At 46.1% G+C, this 15,393-nt stretch overlaps 1 pseudogene; it reads right to left on the reverse strand.

Moving 5' to 3' along the window:
• The window catches only part of LOC117506981, a 111,358-nt pseudogene that overhangs the window by 34,093 nt on the left and 61,872 nt on the right, over positions 1-15,393 (reverse strand).

Here is a 15,393-nt window from a genome sequence, read left to right on the forward strand (position 1 = left end):
TGCAGAGAGGAGGTGAGCACGCAGCCTGCAGGTTCTCTGCACAGAGAAGTCAGAGTGCACAGTTTGGCTGCAGACAGACTGTGCACTCTGACTTCTCTTCTACTTGTTGTTGTGCTGAACTGCAGTGCTGCGCTCTGAGTTTCTGCTATAGTTTATCTTTCCCTCCTTTGACTGCGAGATGCACAAGAACAAATATAAAGTAGAAGAGAAGTCAGAGTGCACAGTCTGTCTGCAGCCAAACTGTGCACTCTGCCCCCTGCTGTGCGCCACCTGAGTCAGATATTCCTTGCGTCGTCATGACACCAAGGAAGCACTGGGAGCAGCCCCGGTGTGAAAGGGGCTTCAAACACTGAGCTAGACGTTCTTATCTCTCTGAGGGGACTCTTAGAATCTTCTGAATACGGGCCCTGGGGTTGTTGTGGTTTTTGTTTGTTTGTTTTTCAAACTGTGCTGTTATTTAGGGTAACACGTTTGTCACTGTTGTATATTATCTCTCATCCATCAGTCCAAACAGGACAGCAAACAGTGTGACCCACCTTGCAGACAGAGTGATGGATGTGCCTGTGCCTTCAACCTTCAGAGTGTGCTGGACATTTTCTATATTGGTTTACTGACCTGGGTGATCAAACACGAATTAAAAGAGAGGAATAAAAAATAACACTGAAACTAGTTTCACAACAATTCATGAAACCATTATATTAATCCTACTTATCTTCAATATCAAAATGAAATGAATGGTTAAGCATTGGGCTTGAGACCAGGAGATCCTCGGTTCAAACCCCAGCCTGACTAGAAAATCACTAAGGCCCCAAATTGCTCCTGGTGTGTAGTGGCATCTTGCATGGCAGCACCCTGACATTGATGTGAGTGTATCTATGTGAATGGGTGATGTGAGGAATCGTAATGTGCATTTGAGCTTCTGATTCACAAGGAAAAGTGCTATATAATGCAGTCCATTTACCATGAAGAAAATAGAAGGAAAAACTCTAAAAACATCATGTCTGACCTTTAATCCAGTGAGTGAGAAAGTGTTCTTGATCTGTATTTGCCATCCTGTCGAGGGTAACGTGTAAAGCAGCACATCATTCATCTGCAAACAGAGAAAAATCTCACAAATGATAAAATAATAAAGGGAGATTACAGTACATCCAGATCAGATGGCAAGTTAAAATGATCATTCTAATTCATACATCCAGACATTTTCTATACACGTTTATACCAATTAAGGGTCACTGGGGGGCTGCAGACTATCCCAGCAGTCATAGGGCGTGAGGGCGGGGTACAACCTGGACAGGACGCCAGTCTGTTGTAGGGCTACATACAGACAACGCATTCACACCCGCACGCACACCTACGGACAATTTGTAGTTCCAATCAACCTACCCTGCTTCCTCCTGTGGCTTCTTCCTTCCTTTGGAGGAAGCCGGAGAACATGCAAAACTCCCACAGAAAGGCCGCAGGTGAGAACTGACCCATCAGCTTCTTGCTGTGAGGCAACAGTGCCACCGTGCTGCCATTCTGATTCAATGAAACAGAAAACGTTCAAACTGTATCATTCATGCATATGGAGAACATCTCCACTAGGTAGCACTCTCAGCTACGAGAAAACCTCCATTCATTTCTGAGGCGGTAGCAAAAATTTAACAAAGCACTTTACATGTATTATTATTTTGGATAAATATAGCATCTAAAAATGGCACAAAATAAGTAAATCAATAAAGTACAATAATCATAAGCACCATTATTTGGTATTATTTTCCATACTCTGTCCTTGTTGTTTCCCACATTTTCCGTAAAAGTACCAGCTCATGTAGACCAGTTTTATGATTATGTCTTCAGTACTAATAAGTTCTATGTGTGATTGCCCTCTGGGTGAATCAACTGGGGAGGATAAAAGTTACGCAGCAGAGGTTACCGACATTCCTCCAAAAGAGACATTTACGACCTCTTCTAGCATCAAGCCTAGACCACAAATTTAAAAAAACACCACAGGAGGAGTGTGCACTGACGATGTGTCATATTTGTAAGGCATTATAATTTTTTGTATCTCTCTTGATAGCACACTCAGGGGCCATTTATGAGCTAGTTTATAAACTGCATCTTTAGTACAATAGTTATCATTAAAAATAAAAATAAAAAAGCAGCTTTTCTGCAGCCATAAGTCTCATTATGTTGTCTTCACAGATGAAGAGTGACCCGTAAAACTATTAGTTTAAAATTGCAATGTATTCATTCACTCCCACTCCCGTCTCTCTAACTCAGTTAGGTTCCCTTTGCTCTAACATCATCTTTGCGACGACTTGCCACTGAAAAATGTAAATACAAATAAAAAATTTTGTGAAATGACATCCAGCACACTGCTGACCTGCTGTGAGCTATTACACCAAAAAGGTGATGGAGAAGTATGAGGTGTCATGCAAGCCATAAGTCATTCTAAGATACACATATCCAAATATTCTCAGTCAAACATGTGGGCCCGATTTTGACAATCTTGGGCACAAAGCCTACAGCAGCTCCTTCAGATAGAAACTATCAATGACACAACCGTTGTGTTGTTGTGCAGGTTTGTATCAGGGTGGAAGATCGGTGGTGAATGTGTGTGTGTGTTTTTTTTTTGGAGGAAGAATATATCTAATTATAAGCTGACCATCAGCACACGTGTGTGTGTTCGTGCGTGGTGGGTTCGCACAGCCACAGTAATTAGCAATCAACACCAAAACTTGCTATGGCGACTGGGCATACCAAGGGGGAGGTACCTGGGGCCCTTAGGCCCTTCACACTGGGCGTTTTCGTAGAGCTGCTTATTGTGGCGTATCGTCTACTCTGAGTGAGCAGCTCTCCGCCCACTTTTAGCAGCTCTACGTCGTTGTTTTGCTTCCTACGCAGCAGTATGTTGAGGGCTACGCGTGTAGGATGGAAGAAATTAAACATGTTTGATTTTCTTCTGCGTAGAGCACTGGACACAGTTTTAAGCAGGTGTTACTGCATGCAAGTCTGTGCAACACGGCGCTCCTGTACACAACCAAAAACTGAGTGCGTGAATCCAGAGGAATCAGCTGAGAACATGAGAACATGATCACACAGCCCACACTGCCTGTGTGTGCTCAGAACAGGGAATCGAACCTCAACTCAGAAATCCAGAAACACAACAGAACAGCAGGTCTCTCTCTCTCTCTCTCTCTCTCTTTCTGTCCCTCGTTCTCTCTCTCTCGCTCTCTCTCTCTCTCTCTCTGTGTCTGATCAAACACTAAGTGCTGTGACTTTAAAATAAAAGCCTCATCGCTGCATGTCGGTGCGATCATCAAACGCCCAGATTGATCAGGTCTGATCAAACCTGAATACACGCTGTGACTCTTTAAAATAAAAGCCTTGTCGCTGCATGTCGGTGCGCTCATCAGAAGCCTTGATCGATCAGGGTCTGATCAAATCAGCGGACCTGATCAGAGCAACCAGAGCTTTAAAAAGTTTAGAGTCACAGCCCTTCATGCAACGCAGCCTTTACCACAGCAAGACACAGCACATCTTACACAATGAAAATGATCCACCAAGACAAAAAAAATATAAAATAATAATAGTAATAATAATAATAAATGTTAAGAGACTCTGTTTCTGAGTCGCACACACCGGTGTAGTAGAGACAGAGAGCAACTTCCACAGAGGCAGAACATAGTAGCTATGGCTACATAACTGTAAAACCCTCATGATACAGTCCACTGTTTTCCAAGCGCAGTGATGTGTTCTGGCACAGCCGGCAGGAGTGACTGGTTGCGTGACTGTGGTGCAACACATTAAAAAAGCGAACACACGCAGCTGCAAGCAGATCGATGACACGGAAAAAGGCGAGTATGCGCACATTTCGGCATATTTAAATGAAACACAACACTGCAATCACGCAGCTCTATGCCAGTGTGAAAGGGGCTTTAGGTTGAAAGTGCACATGCGTGATCTCACACACACTACACGATTAGATCCGACCTGCTCACTGAAGCCCTTATTTTCTGCAGTTCGCGTGGTACTCAGTCAGGTAGCAAGCTTCATCAATCATCATCAATTTTATTTATATAGCACCAAATCACAACAACAGTTGCCCCAAGAGCGCGTTATATTGTAAGGCAGCCATACAATAATTACGTAAAAACCCCAACGGTCAAAACGACCGCTGGCTAGGGTGCACTTTAATTACAATCGGAAGGTGCCAGCGAGCACCGCTTTTAGTCCTGAAAAATTGGAGCTAATGTGACGTCTAGTGGCACAAAATAATTTATTGCACCTTCAATATTTGACATTTTTTCAGTAATGTTTTATTTCATTAATGTTTTATTTCGTTTGTGCATTGTGAACCTGCCTATGTAACGTGCCCGTGAGTGTTATACCCAGTAAATACCACAATACATTAGTTGTATGGCACAAACACTTTCTGCAGGTAAATACACCAGTGCACGAGCACCGGCAACTGTCCACATCTTATTTAAGCCAGCCACGGCCCCTGGGCCCAACAAATGATGTAATTCTGTTTGCTACTTGTATTGTACTGTGTGTAGCTACTATGCACTGGGTGGAATAGTGTGTGTGTGTGTGTGTTGTGTGTGTGTGGTGGTGTGTGTGTTGTGTGTGTGTGTGTGTGTGTGTGTGTGTGTGTGTGTGTGACAACATGCATGCATGGTGGAGAATATATGCATATGTGTATGAGATGCAGATGTTTACAGTTTATATAATCTTCTCCTTTGTCTCCTTCTTCTTCTTTCAGGTGCTCCTGTTTGGTGTCACCACAGCAGAGCATCCTTCTTCAGCTCACCTGGTCCTTTGCATCTTCTGTTACAACCAAGTACCTGTATGTTCCTTTCTCACCTCATCAATAAATCTACTATTTAGCCTCCATCTTTTCCTCATTTGCCTGGCAGCTCTATCCTCAGCATCCTTCTCCTGATATACCCCATGTCCCTCCTCTGTCACATACTCGAACACTCAGTCTCAGCTCTGTCAATCTCAAAACCATATCATCTGTGCTATATCTCTGATATGCTCATTCCTAAACTTCTGTCCACATCATGACCATGGAAAATCCAGCACCTTCAGCTCTTCTCCCTATCATCAAATACAAGAGTACCCTTCTATCACAATTAACTCCTCCCACGCTCTTCAAACCCACTCTACCCTGGCCTACACTCTCTTCTTCACCTCTCTACCACACTCTCCATACTTTGAACAGTTGATATCTAGTCCCACCGAATAATGAAGGGTGAATAATGAGCCACGTACGTGTTTTTTTTTGGGTATGAGATTAGTATATTCACTATCGTGAGAGAATAGTGGCTCTTAGAGGCAAAAATATTCAGTTAACGAGCCCATCTCTGAGCATGACGCTAATTTCAACAGTTCAAATTTTGCAACAACAGCATGGGGCAGTTTGTGTACGGGGTACTACGAGGACAAACAAGGAGTTTAGAGGCATGGTTTGTAGTGAGGACGAGACTGTTAAAAGCCATTATCCGAGCACCTGGGAGCTATGAGGAGCCTGACAGGCTATTTTAGACAGGCTCAGCCCTCTTGTGCACTACAATCCCACCTTCTTTGTGCGCCGGACGCTGTATATAAAATAATTATTTTGTAGGACAGATTAATCATTTTCCTGTCAGAATTTGGATGTTGAAAAACACCTCTAATCGCTTCTAGAATCACAGATTACATTTGGAGCTTTTTTCCTGTCTCTCAATCGCTCTCCCCTCATGCGCTGAGGTGGAACATATTTGGAACAGCCTAAAAGGTATTATTTGTAATGTTATATTGTAATAGCTTGGTAAATCACTGCTTACTGTGGTGGCGAACCGCCAACTGGTATGCGTTCGTGTCTGCTGCGTCCATTGTTTGGCCAGATCGATCTATCAGGCTCGGTGTTGACAACTGGCTGGACACAAATGCAGAACACAAACTCACCGAACTGTAGGCTTACTCTTTTACTGGGTTGAGTAGCAGGGGTCGGTACACGGTAAGGCAGTCAGACAGGAGCAGAAGTACAAAAATCATCAGGCGAGAGACCGTGGTCGAGGAAAACGAGCAGGTGGTCAAAAACATGAGGCAACACGAAGCAAAGCAATGGTACAAGAAAAGGCTGGAAAGAAGGCTCTAGGCACATCGATCTGGCGAAGGACCAGAGCAAGAGAGAGTCTTAAATCCACCCAAGTGACGAGCAGCAAATCAAGGGACAGGTGTGAGGTGAGGCGACTAGAACAGGGGTGTGGTCAGACAAAGGGGAAATGCCGACCACCAAAAGAAAGACAGAGAGAACCCAAGCAAAAAGCAACAGGCAAAGAGCCGACAACCCCTCCAAAAATAAGACAAAATGTACATAAAACAGAGCACAAACCCAAAACCTGACAATGTGGCTCATTATTCATGGCTTTATTCAGTTGGTGGAACCATAGGCAGCAGATAACAGAATATTTACAGAGGAATCCTTCAAATGGTGATACAAAGCACCAATTTGGCAAAAATACACCTTAGATATTAATCTTTTGAAAAAAAATGACGGGCCACTTGACTTTTCAATAGGCAGCCACATAGGGGTCAATTGAAGAATTACAGTAGGGTCAAAAGTATTAAAATGCTCCAGTCATATTGAAAATTATACCACATTATTTGTCTGATTGTATAGATTCCAAAAATGTATAGTTTGGACTATCTATGACTGAATTCTATGGAATTATAGGGTTAAAAACAAGAAGGTGACAAAGTTCAGTTTCAGTTTGTACATGGCCAAAACTTAGAGTTGCTCCAATTCTGTTCCAAAGGTGATTCAAATTTATTGTTGAGTAATAGGGTTTCAGTTACAGGGTAACATATATCACGTCATAGAATTCAATGGATGTCAACATTATTTGACCTTTACTTTAGAGACCAAGCATTCAACACAGTCAAAACTATTCATTTATGAATCCAGTAGCTCAATCAACATTTGCACCATTTGTTACTAAAATTGGAGCAACTTTAACTTTTGACCCTATACAAACTGAAATTGACCTTTGTCAAAATTCTTAAGGTTTTTACCCCATAATTCCATAACATTCAGTCACAGATAGTCCAAACTAAACCTTTTGAATCTTATGATCAGACAAATAATGTTGGTATAGTTTTCAATATGATTGGAGCATTTTTATATTTTAACCCCTGTTTAATTCTTCAATTGACCCCTACTGGCCGCCTATTGAAAATTCATGGCCCGTCCGGTTTTTTTTTTTCAAAAGAGCATGTCAAGGGACGATTTGTGCTGATTTGGTGCTTGTATCACCATGTGAAGTATTGTTTCAGTTATTTGCTGCACTACAAGGTTTTATGGACTTGATTGTACTCCTACTTAATTTCATTCCCCTTCTCTCCAGAGTGTAACTCCACCTTTCCAGGCTAGTCTCAACCTGCTCCCTACTCTCATTACAGATGACAATGTCATCTGAAAACAACATAGTCCATGGAGGCTCCTGTCTGATTTTATCTGTCCAACTTTTCCATCACCGCTGCAAACAAGAAAGGACTCAGAGCCAATCCGTAATGTAATCCCTCCCCACCTTGAATGAATCTGTCAGTCCTACTGCACATCTCACCACTGTCCTAACTGTCCAAACTGTACATATCCTGCACCATTCTCACATACTTCTCTACCACTCCAGACTTCCTTGTACATACCACAACTCTTCTCTTGGTATCCTGCATAGGCTTTCCCTAAATCCACACAGTGCAATTCCTTCTTCTCTTCTCTATAGTTCTCCATTACACTCTCAAAGCCAAAATCAACATCTGTAATGCTGAACCCAACTGCGGCTCACAGATCTTCACCTCTTCTCTAAGCCTAATTTCCACTAGTCTGTCCCAAGCTTCATACTGTCAGGTGCTGCTGGAACTGAGACAGATTAAATCTGGAAATTTGATTTGTGATCTGCATTTTTGAGTTTTGCAAAGTTGACAGTTCCCACACACAGATGCCTTGTTGATGCAACACTCATAATGCACTGGCTTGGCACCCTCTGAGGCTGATTTTCCACAGGCCTGGTATATTAAATGTATATTTAACCAGACTAAATATATTTTTTTAATATAACTGACAAAATAGACAAAGTTAGAATTCAACCATATGGACAATCAATCAATCAATCAATCAATTTTTATATAGCGCCAAATCACAACAAACAGTTGCCCCAAGGCGCTTTATATTGTAAGGCAAGGCCATACAATAATTATGTAAAACCCCACGGTCAAAACAACCCCTGTGAGCAAGCACTTGGCTACAGTGGGAAGGAAAAACTCCCTTTTAACAGGAGAAACCTCCAGCAGAACCAGGCTCAGGGAGGGGCAGTCTTCTGCTAGGACTGGTTGGGGCTGAGGGAGAGAACCAGGAAAAAGACATGCTGTGGAGGGGAGCAGAGATCGATCACTAATGATTAAATGCAGAGTGGTGCATACAGAGCAAAAAGAGAAAGAAACAGTGCATCATGGGAACCCCCCAGCAGTCTACGTCTATAGCAGCATACTAAGGATGGTTCAGGGTCACCTGATCCAGCCGTAACTATAAGCTTTAGCAAAAAGGAAAGTTTTAAGCCTAATCTTAAAAAGTAGAGAGGGTGTCTGTCCTCCCTGATCTGAATTGGGAGCTGGTTCCACAGGAGAGGAGCCTGAAAGCTGAAGGCTCTGCCTCCCATTCTACTCTTACAACCCTAGGAACTACAAGTAAGCCTACAAGAGACAACAACTTTTCATTTCATTGTGACTTGAGAAATACCATCAGTCCATGTTAATGACACATTGAAAATGAAATTTATCTGACAGAATCAGAGTTGTAAAAGTTCACACTTTATACACAATCTTAAGTCCACAAAGAGCTGGTCTTGACCTTCTCTGTTCTGTTGGTTAAAAAATCCTAGATCAGGAAGCCATGATTCAGAAACATCCTGCCAGGAAACTCTGCTCTTAAAGTCTGGACTAGAAAGAGGCCAGACAGACAATGCCTGAGTCAAAAATTCACAGTGGCTTATTCGCTTATTCAGTCAACCGTAGCAAGAACGTAATTAAATGGAGAAGTCAGAGATCAGACTGTCAGTAAAACCAAGTGGCTGCATTTGTCTGTGAAATAATATTTGACAGGCAAAACGTAACATTTACCAAAAACAGATGGCGAGGCTGTCGACTCGTCCTGCTGACTTTCATCAGGGTGCCTTCCTTCACAAAAACCTGAAGAGAAAAATACATTTACAGAACCAATTTAGACAGAACTCTGAATTAGTTCTGAGTCTGAAATGTTGTCTGAGGACTCCCAGCTGAATGATCATTTAAAAGAGTAGCACAGGAATGGAACGGGACACGGCAAGTTAGAAATGTCTGAAACCATACAGTTATATGATCTGTACCCTGCCAGGCTGCAGCAGATCCCACTGACCATGAACACTGTACTCAATATTAACCAGGCGCAGCAAGTTCTCCTGAGACACACAGTGGAAGACAAAAATAAGACAAAAGACCGTTACAGTTATCATCATGCGTTCTCTACTAAGCAACACTTGTTGGATTCAAATATTAGAAATGATGTAGATGCTTGACTGTGACACTCACCCCGTGTTTTAGGCTGTCGTTCACCGTTGATCGGCAATGTCAGATACTATGGCCACAGCCGCTAGATACAGAAACAGTGAGGGAGCTTGTGAGAAATACTCAATATTAGAACTGGAATATGGATGATCCTTGATCAGAGACAACCAGCAACCAGTCTAACCCATCAATTATACAGAACACAGAACAGAGCTGAAGTTACCGACCTGATGGCTTATTCCCACAAACAAAGAAAATCTAAAATGCCTCCCTTGTGGATTTGTATTCATGCCAATGAGTACAATACATTCCCTGTGAACTGGACAGGCTCTTGATCTACACAGTTTGTTTGTTCTTCCAAAACATTTACTGTACCTTGGGTGTCCTTCATATTCCTTCCAATCAGGGGAAAGGTTGTTCAGGTAATCTGCAAAAACACAACAATATTATTATTATTAATCAGTGGTGGGCACAGTTCCGCTAATCTGCTAACTGCTAATTAGCAAAGCTAACTTTTTGTTAGCTGATAGCTTTTCAGCTAACTTTGAAAACCATCAGCGGAACCAATTAACTTCCACTAAATTTAGTTCTGATAACGTTTAGGACCACAAACATATTTTTGCAGGCATAGTGTATAAAGCTTAACAGTTAAAAACATTTGTAAAGCCTTAAATCAGAGATTTAATGGCTTTTTATGACAATATTGTCAGTTTCTGGCTTTTTTCTCCACTGGGGCTGAATTTTGTGCCATTTCCGGTTTGTGCCTTCGGCCTTGCTCATAATAATAATAATAATAATATATTCAGTCCAATATTTGCCATGTGTACTGAATTGGATACTGGAAATTAAAAAATAAAACAAAATCCAGTCTGATTCCAGTCTTCTGCTGCACATTTGACTCATGTCATGGGTTATGTGTGTTTTCCTTTAGGGGAGGAGAATATTTGTTTCACAGTTTGAGTTGATGTTTTTTAGATGGCTTGAAAGGATGGGAACTGATGTGATTTTTATCAATATCATGCAATGCCACTGTTGATTCTGCTTATCAATCCAATTTTTTTTATAGATTCCTGATCAATTTTCAATGTGGAAAACTATAGGCATTTGCAGGTTTTAGCATCAATGCATTGTTTTCCTTTTTGCTACACAAAGAGGTTAATGCCATGATATTACATCTGAAATCTTATGATACAGGTTTCTGTGGAATGGAACTCTAAAAACAAAACATGCTGGCATTTATATGAGGAGCTGATAATGAACTGAGGTGTACGTGTTGTGTGGGCCGCTGAAGAGGAGGTACTGCTGGCCCACCACCACAAGATGGCGCCCTGCTTGAAGTGCGGGCTTCAAGCACGAGAGGGCGTCAGTGCGACCGGAGTGACAGCTGTCACCCCATCATCCGTACCAGCTGTCACTCATCCACTACTCATCACCACCACCATAAAGGCCAGACTGCAACTCCACCTCCCCGCCGAGAAATCAGCTACCATTCAGGTAATTTCTCTGCTGAACCTGATTCGAGCATTAGTCTGATCTCTTTTGCTGCCGTTTTCCTGGGACGGATTCCCTGTCTGCTGAGTTGGCGTTTGGTGTGGACTGCGACGGCTTCGCCTCCCCCCCCACCCAGATAAGTGGTTGTCTCAGGAGCTGTTTGAGTGTGTTATTGGAGGTGGAGGTTCTCCCTCCTAACTGAACACTGACTGTGGGATTACTGAGTGTGCGAACTCACACTCATCAGTACTGTTTCTGTTCTCCTGCCAGCAGTACCTGGTCTGACTGCTGAAGACAGTGGCCACCTGGGGCGCAGGGCTTGGCGGCTCCGGTGTTCTTCAGATCCGTTGGCGGTGGAAGCTGTGTGGGATCCGGCTCTTCCTCTCGCCAGACGTCTTCTATCTTCGAGCCTGCCCACACGTCACCTTGTGTATAATTGACATTCCACCATATTGGTATTGTCTGTACTTCGTTGTGCGATTCACAACATAAATTTTACTTTTTGGCTTATCCATTGTCTGTTTATTAATGCCCCTGTTGTGGGTCCATGTCACGACACTTTCACAACAGGATTTCTCGGCCAGCATCATGGATCCCCAGGGGTGTCAACCATCGCTTGAACAGCCAATGGAAGAGCGAGGTGCACAGGGCGCCAGCAGGAGGCGTGTTAGGTGAGCTGCAGCACATCTTAACCGCTTTTACTGCTCGGTTGGACTTAGTAACCGAGCAGAGCATTATTCTCAATCGAAGGATGGAGGCTCTCACCGCCCAGGTGGAAGCGCATGCTCAGGGCGCTGCTGCAGCACCTCCTCCTGCTGACCCTATGCCAGAGACAGACATTCCACTGGTCGTTCAACGAACCCCCCCACCTTCCCCTGAAGCATACATAAGCCCTCTGGAGCCGTACGGAGGCTGTGTGGAGACGTGCGCGGACTTCTTATGCAGTGCTCGCTTGTGTTTTCACAGCGTCCCGTCATGTACGCATCAGACATTAGCCGGGTGGCTTACTTATAAATTTGCTTCGAGGAGAGGCACGTGCCTGGGCTACGGCGCTCTGGGAGCAGAATTCACGGCTCCTAATGATTTACACTGAGTTGTGAGGGAGTTCCGACAGGTGTTTCGACCACCGTCATAGGGGCAAGACCGCTTCAAGCGTGCTGCTGTCGATACGACAGGGGTGTCAAAGTGCAGCGAAGTATGCAGTCGACTTCCACATCGTGGCAGCGCGAGCCGGCTGGAATACTGTTGCGCTCCGCGTCGCCTTTGTAAACGGACTGTCTCTGGTCCTTAAGGAGCACCTGGTGGCGAAGGACAAGCCGCGGGATTTAGACGGGCTTATCGACCTGGTTATACGGTTAGACAACCGATTAACAGAACGGGAGCGAGACGAGGGGTGTGGCAAGGCACAAGCCGTCCCTCTTCCTCCCCGGTCCGAAAGGGAGCCGACTTCCCCACGCTCCACAGCCAGGGCTCTCCACGTGACGACAGCTCCCCCTGCTGACGTTGCTATGGAAACGAGCAGGGCCAAAAAGCGATCAGATCAGAGACAAAGGAGGCTGATCCGTGGAGAGTGTTTTCTCTGCAGCTCAACTGAGCACACACAGAAAGAATGCCCGAAACGGTCAAAACAGCAGCACTTGTCCTTAGAGGACTGGGCTAAGGGTGGGTCACAACACCCACGCGGGGAGACCCCGACAATCTGCACGTATCCCAGTCACGATCCTGAGTGGGGATCTAACCCTTCACGCCCCAGCACTGGTGGACACGGGTCAGAGGGGAATCTGCTGGATAGCAGATGGGCAAAGGAGATTGGGCTCCCTCTAGTGGCCTTACCGTCACCATTGTCGGTGTGGGCACTAGATGGCACCCTTCTTCCACTAATTACACACCAGATACAGCCAGTGACACTGGTGGTGTCTGGGAATCACAGGGAGGAGATTGTGTTTTATGTAACACCTTCTACCTCCCGAGTGATTTTGGGTTTTCCATGGTGTTAAAACACAATCCCCGGATTGATTGGCTGTCTGGGGTTGTGGTTCAGTGGAGCGAAACCTGCCACTGGGAGTGTTAGGATCCTCGGTTCCACCCGTGTGACAGCTAAGGAAGAGGTTTTAGTCCCCCCCAATCTGGCGGCGGTGCCAGCCGAGTACCATGACCTTGCTGACGTCTTCAGCAAGGATCTGGCACTCATGCTGCCCCCGCACCGTCCGTACAATTGTGCCATTGATTTGATACCGGGCGCTGAGTACCCGTCCAGCAGTCTGTACAACCTCTCACGTCCGGAACGGGAATCAATGGAGACCTACATCCGGGACTCGTTAGCTGCCGGGTTGATCTGGAAGCTCCACCTCCCCGATGGGTGCTGGTTTCTTTTTTGTGGCAAGAAGACGGCGGACTCCGTCCATGCATTGATTACAGAGGGCTGAACGAGATCACGGTTCGCAACCGATACCCGTTACCTCTGTTGGATTCAGTGTTCACGGCCCCTGCATGGAGCCCAAATTTTCACGAAATTGGATCTTAGGAATGCTTATCACCTGGTTCGGATCCGGGAGGGAGACGAGTGGAAGACGGCATTAACACCCTGTTAGGTCACTTTGAGTACCTGGTCATGCCATTCGGCCTCACAATGTGCCCGCGACGTTCCAAGCGTTGGTTAATGATGTCGTGCGGGACTTCCTGTATCGGTTTGTCTTCGTATATCTAGACATATACTCATCTTTTCTCCGGATCCTGAGACCCATGTCAAGCATGTACCTCAGGGTCCTACAGCGGTTGTTGGAGAACCGGCTGTTTGTGAAGGGCGAGAAGTGCGAGTTCCACCGCACTTCTTTGTCCTTCCTGGGGTTCATCATCTCCTCCAACTCCGTCGCCCCTGATCCGGCCAAGGTTGCGGCGGTGAGAGATTGGCCCCAACCAACAAACCGTAGGAAATTACAATAGTTCCTCGGTTTTACAAATTTCTACCGAGGTTCATCAGGGGCTACAGTCAGGTAGTTAGCCCCCAGACAGCCCTGACCTCTCCAAAAGTCCCCTTCACCTGGTCGGATCGGTGTGAAGCCGCGTTTAGGGAGTTGAAACGCCGGTTCTCGACTGCACTGGTTCTGGTGCAGCCCGATCCCAATCGCCAGTTCATAGTTGAAGTGGACGCCTCTGACTCAGGGATAGGAGCCGTGCTATCCCAGAGCGGGGAGTCTGACAAGGTTCTCCATCCATGTGCCTACTTTTCCCGCAGGTTGACCCCAGCTGAACGGAACTATGATGTCGGCAATAGGGAACTTCTTGCGGTGAAGGAGGCTCTTGAGGAGTGGAGACACCTGTTGGATGGAGCATCGGTACCATTTACGGTTTTCACACGGACCATCGGAACCTGGAGTACATTCGGACCGCCAGGCGTCTGAAACCCCAGGCAAGCCGCTGGTCGCTGTTCTTCGGGCGACTTCCGGATCACCTACCGCCCCGGGACAAAAAACCAACGATCTGACGCCCTGTCCTGGGTGCATGAAGAGGAGGTCAAGACCGAGCAGTCAGACCCCCCTGAAACCATCATCCCCGAGTCCATTGTCGTGGCCACCCTTACCTGGGACGTGAAGAAGACCGTCCGGGAGGCCCTGACACGGAGCCCAGACCCGGGGACAGGTCCGAAGGACAAATTGTACGTCCCACCAGAGGCCAGGGCTGCGGTCCTTGGCTTCTGTCACGGTTCCAAGCTCTCCTGTCATCCAGGGGTGCGAAGGACCGTGGCAGTGGTCCGGCAGCGCTTCTGGTGGGTGTTTATTGAAGCCGACGTCCGGGAGTATGTCCAGGCCTGCACCACCTGTGCCAGGGGGAAAGCCGACCACCACAAGGCCCAAGGCCTCCTCCAGCCTCTGCCCGTGCCTCATCGCCCCTGGTCTCACATTGGCCTGGACTTTGTCACGGGCCTCCCGCCATCCCAGGGCATGACTTCCATCTTCACGATAGTGGACCGGTTCTCCAAGGCGGCCCACTTCGTGGCCCTCCCGAAGCTCCCGACGGCCCAGGAGACTGCAGACCTCCTGGTCCACCATGTCGTGCGTCTGCATGGGATTCCATCGGACATTGTCTCGGATCGTGGTCCTCAGTTCTCCTCCCAGGTCTGGAGGAGTTTCTGCAGGGAACTGGGGGCCACCATCAGTCTCTCGTCTGGGTACCACCCCCAGACAAACGGGCAGGCAGAGCAGACAAACCAGGAACTGGAGCAGGCCCTCCGCTGCGTGACCTCCGCGCACCCGACGGCCTGGAGTGACCATCTGGCCTGGATCGAGTATGCTAATAATAGCCAAGTTACATCTGCCACCGGCCTCTCCCCGT

This window comes from Thalassophryne amazonica, chromosome 3 (assembly GCF_902500255.1).
Source record: "Thalassophryne amazonica chromosome 3, fThaAma1.1, whole genome shotgun sequence".
In the NCBI taxonomy this organism is placed as follows: Eukaryota; Metazoa; Chordata; class Actinopteri; order Batrachoidiformes; family Batrachoididae; genus Thalassophryne; species Thalassophryne amazonica.